The following is an 8,727-nucleotide window of genomic DNA, read 5'->3' as shown; positions in this document are numbered from 1 at the left end:
TGTGACCATGACATTTCTACATATCTCAGATATGTCCTTCGGATGTTTTGTTGTTGCTGTTGTTGTTCATTTATTTTGTTTTTCAAGGAAGGGTCACTGTAGCTCAGGATGACCTGGAATTCACTATGGAGTCTCAGGGTAGCCTCTAACGTGCACACCCACACCCGGCTCCTTTGGATTTTTTTTTGGAACAGCATTGGAAATGTTAAGACAATGGAGACTTTTAAAGTTGGACTTCACTTTGTGTTATGAGATGGCCATGAGCCAGGGGCAGCATGTAATATGAACTGCGCCCCTTGGGCTCATGTGTTTGAACATTTGGTCCCTAATGGGTGGCAGTGTTTTCAGAGGTTGTGGAGCTTTCAGGCGAGTCCTTGCTGGGAGAAGTGGATCATTAAAGGGTGGGCCTTGAGGATTCTGTCCACGGAGCTCTAACATGCTGGACCGCGGGGTGTTGTTGCCATGGGCAGAGCCCTAGTATCATGCCTTTCCCACCAGACTGGGCTGTATCCCCTTAAAACATAAACCACAATAAACCCTTCATCCCTTCTATTGTTTCTGCTGCAGTGAGAAAAGTAATTAACACATCTTTCATATGCCTCTGCATTAGCCAGGAACTAGCGACCAATTTTAAATACAAATTTTAAACCACTTAATATGTCTGTTTAGAAAAATTGCAAAGAGACACTGCTCAGGGATCTGTGTGTGTGTGTGTGTGTGTGTGTGTGTGTGTGTATTTTGTTGTTGTTGTTTTTGTTTTTCGAGGTAGGGTATCACTCTAGCCCAGGCTGACCTGGAATTCACTGTATTCTCAGGGTGGCCTCGAACTCACAGCAATCCTCCTACCTCTGCCTCCCAAGTGCTGGGATGAAAGGCATGCACCACCACGTCCGGCTGTATCTGTACAGGTTTTTGTTTGTTTGTTTTTTCGGGGTAGGGTCTCACTCTAACCCAGGCTGACCTGGAACGCACTATGTAGTCTCAGGCTGGCCTCAAACTCACAGCGATCTTCCTACCTCTGCCTCTTGTGAGTGCTGGAATTAAAGGCATGCGCCACTATGCCTGGCTGGATCTGTATAGTTTTAAACTGATAGGAAATCAGTTTTTCACTCTACCCATGACATGTGTATTAAACATACATTCATTTCTTAACTATTTAATTATTATTTTGAGTATGTGTGTGAGTTCATGCGTGCATGTATGAATGGCATGCATATGGACATCAGGACATTAGGACCCAGCTTTACACAGGTTCTGGGGAACTGAACTCAGGCTGTCAAGCTTTGTAAGCAAGGTCTTTAACCACTGAACCATCTCCCCAGCCTATAAGGACACATTTTAAACATCTTTTAAAAAAAAAAACTTTTTAAAATTTATTTGAAAGAAAGAGTCAGATAGAGACAATGGGCACCCCAAGGTCTCTAGTTACTGCAAATGAACTCCAAACACATGTGCCATCTGGTGCATCTGGCTTTGCATAGGCACTGGGAACTCAAGCCCAGGTCCTTTGGCTTTGCAAGCAAGCGCCTTAACCACTAAGCCATCTCTCCAGCCCTCAAACATACTTTTGAAAAGAGTACTTCTTAGGATTCAATGGTATGTATAACAAATTTCACTCTACCTATTTTAAACAGAAAAGAATTCACTAGGAGAGGGTCTATAAAAGCTCCAGAAGAGCTGTCACAACAGGGTTGGGGTTGAGATTTTGGAAACAACTTCCAGAACATTATGCAACTGGCCTAACACACTTTTGCCACACTTGAAGAGTTGGAAGTCTGGAAGTTCACTATAGCCACTGATCCTGCCATGATCTGAATTAGCAAAGTGGATGCCTGTCAATGTGTGTGTGGGGTGGAGGTCAGAGGGTCAATGTTGCCTTCTACCATATATTTTTTATATTTATTTAAATTTTTGGTTTTTTTGAGATAGGATCTCACTCTGGCCCAGGCTCCACCATAATATTTTTTTTCCAAGGTAGGGTCTCAGGCTAGCTCAGGCTGACCTGGAATTCACTATATAGTCTCAGGGTGGCCTCAAACTCTCACTGATCCACCTACCTCTGCCTCCCAAGAGCTGGGATTAAAGGCGTGCACCACCACACCCAGCTCCACCATATTTTTTGAGACAATCTCTCACTGAACCTGGAATTCACCAAGTCAACTAGATTATCTAGCCAGCAAGTCCTTTTATATGGGTGCCGGGAATCCAAACGTATATGGCAAGCATTGAGCCATGGCCCTGGCTCTTCTTATCACCCTTGAAATTGGGGAACTGAATGCTGAGATCTCTGCTAGGCCTGGCTCAGAAAACCCAACACCTGCCAGTGGAAATGACAATGAGTTAAAAATTACAGCCCTCACCTGAGTGTTCACTTCCAACCTCTGTATCTCCCTCAGGTACATGGCTCTAACAGAAACTGTGTTTATGACCCAAGCTACAAGTCTTCTGAGAAATCCAGTCTCTGGGTTTCTAGGATGAACAGTAAAACTTGTGAGTAGAATCAAATGCGTTAACCTGTGGTACCTGCAACAATTATATACCAAATTATTAACCAACCTAGCATTACCACCCATCTTGCTTCAGCCTTCACTTAACCATCCTGGTAGGAACAAAGATAGTCTAAAGAAACACCTGTGCTCCTTCCCCTGGCTATCAGACTATTGAAATAAAGGTCCCTGTTGCAAAGTTGGACTGAACGCATTGTATTTCATATCATGTATGGATATCAGTTTATGGGGGCCAGGTGCAGAATGTGGTGGTTTGATTCAGGTGTCCCCCATAAATTTAGGTGTCTAAATGCTAGGTTCCCAGCTGATGGAGATTTGGGAATTAACACCTCTTGGAGGGAGTGTATTGTTGGGGGCAGGCTTATGGGTATTACAGCCAGCTTCCCCAAGCCAGTGTTTGCACAGTCTCCTGTTGCTGTTGTCCACCTTATGTTGGCCAGGAGGTGATGTCCATCCTCTGCTCATGCCATCGTTTTCCTGTGCCATTGTGGAGCTTCCCCTCGAGCCTATAAGCCAAAATAAACCTTTTTTTCCCACAAGCTGCTCTCCGTTGGGTGATTTCTATGAGCAATGCGAACCTGACTGCAACAGTCCCCAAGCAATTGGAATTTTCCGAGCAATCTCATGCTGGAAGAACGAAAAAGGGAGAAAGAAAACACTAACGAAGCCCATTGCCAGCCAGGAGAGGAACGTATCTCCCAGAAAGAGAGTTTAGAGTTCTGACAACTTGTCAGACCACCTTGCAAGACAGTCTGGAGCCAAGACAATAATGGGTCGATGATCAACCGGCCACATCTCAACCAAATACCTCTGGCCCTTTATTGAAACCAAAGCCTAATGTTGGAACCCAAAGATGGGGCCTCTGGACCTTTGGTACTTTGTTACTCTTACCAATGTGACCATATTGATAAATTTCTCTCTGCTTTTCAGTATTACTTATCTTTTTCTTCTTTTTTACTTGTTGGGGTGGGGCATGCCAGGATCTCTTGCCACTGCAAACAAGTGCCAGATGTAAAAAGTGGTGCAAGCGCCTTGTGTGTCTGGCTTATGTGGGACCCGGAGAATTGAACATGGGTCCTTAGGCTTTGCAGGCAAGCACTTTAATCACTCAGCCATCTCTCCAGCCCCCAGTGGACTTTTTAGTGGGATCTAGGAAAAAAAATTTTTTTCGAGGTAGGGTCTCACTTCTAGCTCAGGCTGACCTGGAATTCACTGTGTAGTCTCAGGGTGGCCTCGAACTCACGGTGATCCGCCTGCCTCTGCGTGTGCCACCACACCCGGCTTAGGAAACTATTTTTGATCTTGATTATTTACAATGAGTTGCTATCACTTGTAAAAGAAAGATTTATTAATGGGGAGTCCATGATAGTTTAGTTTACATATCAACTATACTAATAGTGTTCTACCAGATGAATATTTTAATGTCCAGCACAGTTAGATGAGAGCCCTAAAACATGCTCCCCCATACCTTAACTCTGTAACTTTCTTTTTTTTATTGTTTTTGCTTTTCAAGATAGGGTCTCACTCTATTTTTTAACTTTTTTACTGATAAGTTCTGTAAATATAAACATGTCATGATCATAATCCCTTCCCACCGCCCCCTTTGATTTCCTCTCTCAAATCACCCCTCCACTGAATCCCTTCTTCTAACTAGTGTCTCTTCTATTTTGATGTCATCATTTTTTTTTTTTTCTGCTATTATTCAAGGCTTGTGTAAGTAGCACGAGCCACGGCTACTTTGGGTCTGGAAGACAGTATTATAAGCACTCATCTACTCCCTTTGACTGTTACATTCTTTCCACCATCTCTTCTGCAATGGTCCCTGAGCCTTGGAGGGTATAGAAGTCAGCTTCAGGTTGCTGAGATGCACTTTCAAACCAGGCACAGTTTATTGGAAGAATGGAAATTATTTGAAGCTTACAGATGCAGAGGGAGTTCCATGATGGCAGAAGAAGCTGGTCTACTTTCACAGATTCATGCAGAGAGTGAAACTACCACCATCACCACAAGCAAGCACACCCCAGGAACCCCATAATAGCAGAGCTCAAGCACTCTGCATATCTTATTTTGCTGGAAACAGATCTGCCCCAAACACACCTTAGGGCTGGACCCTAGGATCCACCCACAGTGACACTTCCTCCAGCCAGGCAAACCACTACAGAGAGAGTTACAGAGATGTCACATTTAGTGCTGAACACTCCACTGTCGCTCCTCAGCACTTTGGAAAGTTTTGAGTCTCCCCAGTGGTCACCACCATCTGAAAAGGGAGGCATCTCTAACCAAAAGTAGAACTAATATATGGGCATAAAAATAAGTATTTAGAGGGCAAGTAGGTGGACATAATATATCCATTTGACCAGACAACAGTAGTACTTGCCCCCTCCCCTCTGCAGCCATAGGCCTTTGATTAGCTTTTCAGTACTTGGCAAAGAGGACCTCAAATCCAATCAGAGAACAGTTGGTCTCTTCCATATCAGACATGCCGCCATTGCACTAATTGGTACATTTGGCTTGACTGGCCATCTGTATAAAGCCTGCAGAGTCCACTGCTGCCTAACACCCATTGGTGACGTTTCTTCACCACCAGGCTTCCCTTCCCTTCCCTTCCCTTCCCTTCCCTTCCCTTCCCTTCCCTTCCCTTCCCTTCCCTTCCCTTCCCTTCCCTTCCCTTCCCTTCCCTTCCCTTCCCTTCCCTTCCCTTCCCTTCCCTTCCCTTCCCTTCCCTTCCCTTCCCTTCCCTTCCCTTCCCTTCCCTTCCCTTCCCTTCCCTTCCCTTCCCTTCCCTTCCCTTCCCTTCCCTTCCCTTCCCTTCCCTTCCCTTCCCTTCCCTTCCCTTCCCTTCCCTTCCCTTCCCTTCCCTTCCCTTCCCTTCCCTTCCCTTCCCTTCCCTTCCCTTCCCTTCCCTTCCCTTCCCTTCCCTTCCCTTCCCTTCCCTTCCCTTCCCTTCCCTTCCCTTCCCTTCCCTTCCCTTCCCTTCCCTTCCCTTCCCTTCCCTTCCCTTCCCTTCCCTTCCCTTCCCTTCCCTTCCCTTCCCTTCCCTTCCCTTCCCTTCCCTTCCCTTCCCTTCCCTTCCCTTCCCTTCCCTTCCCTTCCCTTCCCTTCCCTTCCCTTCCCTTCCCTTCCCTTCCCTTCCCTTCCCTTCCCTTCCCTTCCCTTCCCTTCCCTTCCCTTCCCTTCCCTTCCCTTCCCTTCCCTTCCCTTCCCTTCCCTTCCCTTCCCTTCCCTTCCCTTCCCTTCCCTTCCCTTCCCTTCCCTTCCCTTCCCTTCCCTTCCCTTCCCTTCCCTTCCCTTCCCTTCCCTTCCCTTCCCTTCCCTTCCCTTCCCTTCCCTTAGGTCTTCCCGGCATTCTGGCAGCTAGTCAACAGAAAGGAGGCCTCAAGCTCAGCTCCAGCTTAGTTTCCCAGTGACCTGCAGCCCAAGCATGAGGAGTCTTCGGCAATACGGTCTTACCATGCAGTGCTGGTGGGCCACCAAGAGCCTTGGCAATGGCCTGTAATGTTTTGAGGCCATCAGATACCTCCCTGGCAACAATTCACTGGAAGATATCCCAGCCCTGGTACTAAATCTAATAACACTCTATGACCTCTGGGCATAACATTAGCCACTTGCACAAGATACTTCTACCCAACCTCCCCCTTTTTTTTACATTTTGTTTATTTTTATCTATTCATTTATTTGAGAGCAACAGACACAGAGAGAGAAAGAGATAGAGAGAGAGAGAGAGAATGGGCGCGCCAGGGCCTCCAGCCACTGCAAACGAACTCCAGACGCGTGCGCCCCCTTGTGCATCTGGCTAATGTGGGTCCTGGGGAATCGAGCCTCCAACTGGGATCCTCAGGCTTCACAGGCAAGCGCTTAACCGCTAAGCCATCTCTCCAGCCCCACCCAAACCCTTTTTAAACATCTATATTTTTGGCTAGTGAAAAAAGTAGTTTTCCTTATGGCTTATTCATAAGTCTTAAGTTTTGACTAACCTTCTCCTACACCCTCCTATCTTCCTTCAAAACAGGGTTATGGAGCTAAGATATCAGCAAAGAGAGCAACGGAGCTGGGCATCTAAAGTTCTGCTCTGTCCACTGCAGCAAGGGGCGGGGGGAGGGGCCAGGGAGATGGGAAAGCACACACACTTGTACACAACACACACACATGCTACATTACAGACACATGGTGGCGCACGCCTTTAATCCTAGCACTCTGGAGGCAGAGGTAGCAGGATTGCCCTGAGGTCAAGGCCACCCTGAGACTCCATAGTGAATTCCAGGACAGCCTGGGCTAGAGTGAGACCCTACCTCAAACACACACACACACACACACACACACACACACACACACACACACATATAAAACACAAGCAATCTGTAGTTCATTTGTAGCTGGAGGCGCCCATTTCTCTGTCAATCTATCTCTCTACTTGCAAGTAAATTAATGAAAAATATATTTAAAAGAAACACAAGCAAACAAAAAAAATATGTTTATAAGGACCATATGGGCTGGAAGTACGGCTCAGTCGTAAAATGCTTGCCTAACATGTACAAGGCTCTGTCTGGGTTTGATCCCCAGCACTATGGTGATGGGGAAACACAGGATTTGGACAGGATATCTGCTGCCTGTGAGAGACTAAGAACTCTCTCCACATCCTCTCTCCCCTCTCCCACCTGCTATACTCTAACTAGGCCAGGAATGCTGATGCTATCCCCTGTTAGGACCATTGAGATTTCAAAGACAGTTGTCTTTCCCCACTTTGAGTATTCTCAAACTATGTCTGAGACCTTAGAATCAATCCCTACCGACTATTATGGTAATTGACTAAGCCTTTTTGCATCTGAGCTGAGAGGAAAAACAACTTCCTCCCAGCTAGCACCAGTTAATTCTTCCCCCAGAGAAGTTCAACAGGAAGTCCACTCAGCCTAGCTACCGCAGGCTCCACCTCTCCCACATTCCATTTTGCAAAACGCACGATCTGTCCCTTCTTTTCTTTCCCTCCGAGAGCTTAAGAACCTCTCTATTGAGCAGTTCTGAGTCCCCTTACACCTTGTTCTGCCTCTTCCCTCCTTCAGAGGCCCCTTCCCTCCGGCTCCAACCCAGTCACTCTCTTATTTGGTGTTAAGTAAAACCTTAGGTCCAAGAAACTGTCCCAGTTCCTCTGTTGCAAACCCAACCTGACACTGCCCTGTCGGGGGCAAGGGTCATGCTCAGTAGCCGGCCTCTAGCCATCAAGTCTTCAGGGTCTGTTTCAGAGGTGGTGATGCCCTACCCAGGCATCTACTCTGTAAGAGAGGCAGGGTGAGGCATGGAAGCCACAATCGGACCGTCTGGCCCATAATATTGGTTCCAGAGTTCCCTGTCTTGGTATCTCTTCTGGAGAATCTCACTGCTACACAAACTAACAATAACCAAGCTTAACAAAATCGCCATCTCAGACCTACAGCAAGTGCAAAAGTGGGTAGTGAAGGGCTGGAGAGGTGGCTTCGCGGTTCAAGTGTTTGCCTGCAAAGAAAAAGGACCTCGGTTAGATTCCTCAGGACCCACGTAAGCCAGATGCACATGGGACACATGCATCTGGAGTTCTTTTGCAGTGGCTATAGGCCCTGGTGTGCCCATTCTCTCTCTGCCTGTCTCCTATCTCTCTCTCTCTCTGTTTGCAAATAAATTAAGTATCAAAAAAATTTAAGGGCTGGAGAGATGGCGTAGCCGTTAAGTGCTTGCCTGAGAAGCCTAAGGACCCCGGTTAGAGGCTCGATTCCCCAGGACCCACGTTAGCCAGATGCACAAGGGGGTGCACGCGTCCGGAGTTCGTTTGCAGTGGCTGGAGGCCCTGGTGTGCCCATTCTCTCTCTCTCTCTGCCTCTTTCTCTCTCTGTCACTCTCAAATAAATAAATAAAAATAAATGAAAAATTTAATTTTAAAAAAATTTAAAAACTAAAAAGTGGGCAGTGAAAATTCTTGTCACTACTTCAGAGACAAATCCCGGGTTGACAAACTGAGTTGCTTCTTTTCCTTGGTTGGTGTTGTGTTTATTTTGAGACAGGGTCTTGCTTTATAGCCTAGGCTGGCCAGGCAGGAACCTTTCCTCAGCTTCTCAAAGTGTGGGATGACAGCCATGCACCACCACACCCAGTTCTGAGTTCCTTTTCAATGGTGAGGCTCCCCTTCTTGCTTGACGCATTATTACTGTCATCTTGCTGCAGTTTTGCATGTGCACACATATATGCAGCTTCT

Source organism: Jaculus jaculus, chromosome 3 (genome assembly GCF_020740685.1).
Source record: "Jaculus jaculus isolate mJacJac1 chromosome 3, mJacJac1.mat.Y.cur, whole genome shotgun sequence".
NCBI lineage: Eukaryota > Metazoa > Chordata > Mammalia > Rodentia > Dipodidae > Jaculus > Jaculus jaculus.
Note: the sequence above shows the minus strand (reverse complement) of the source record.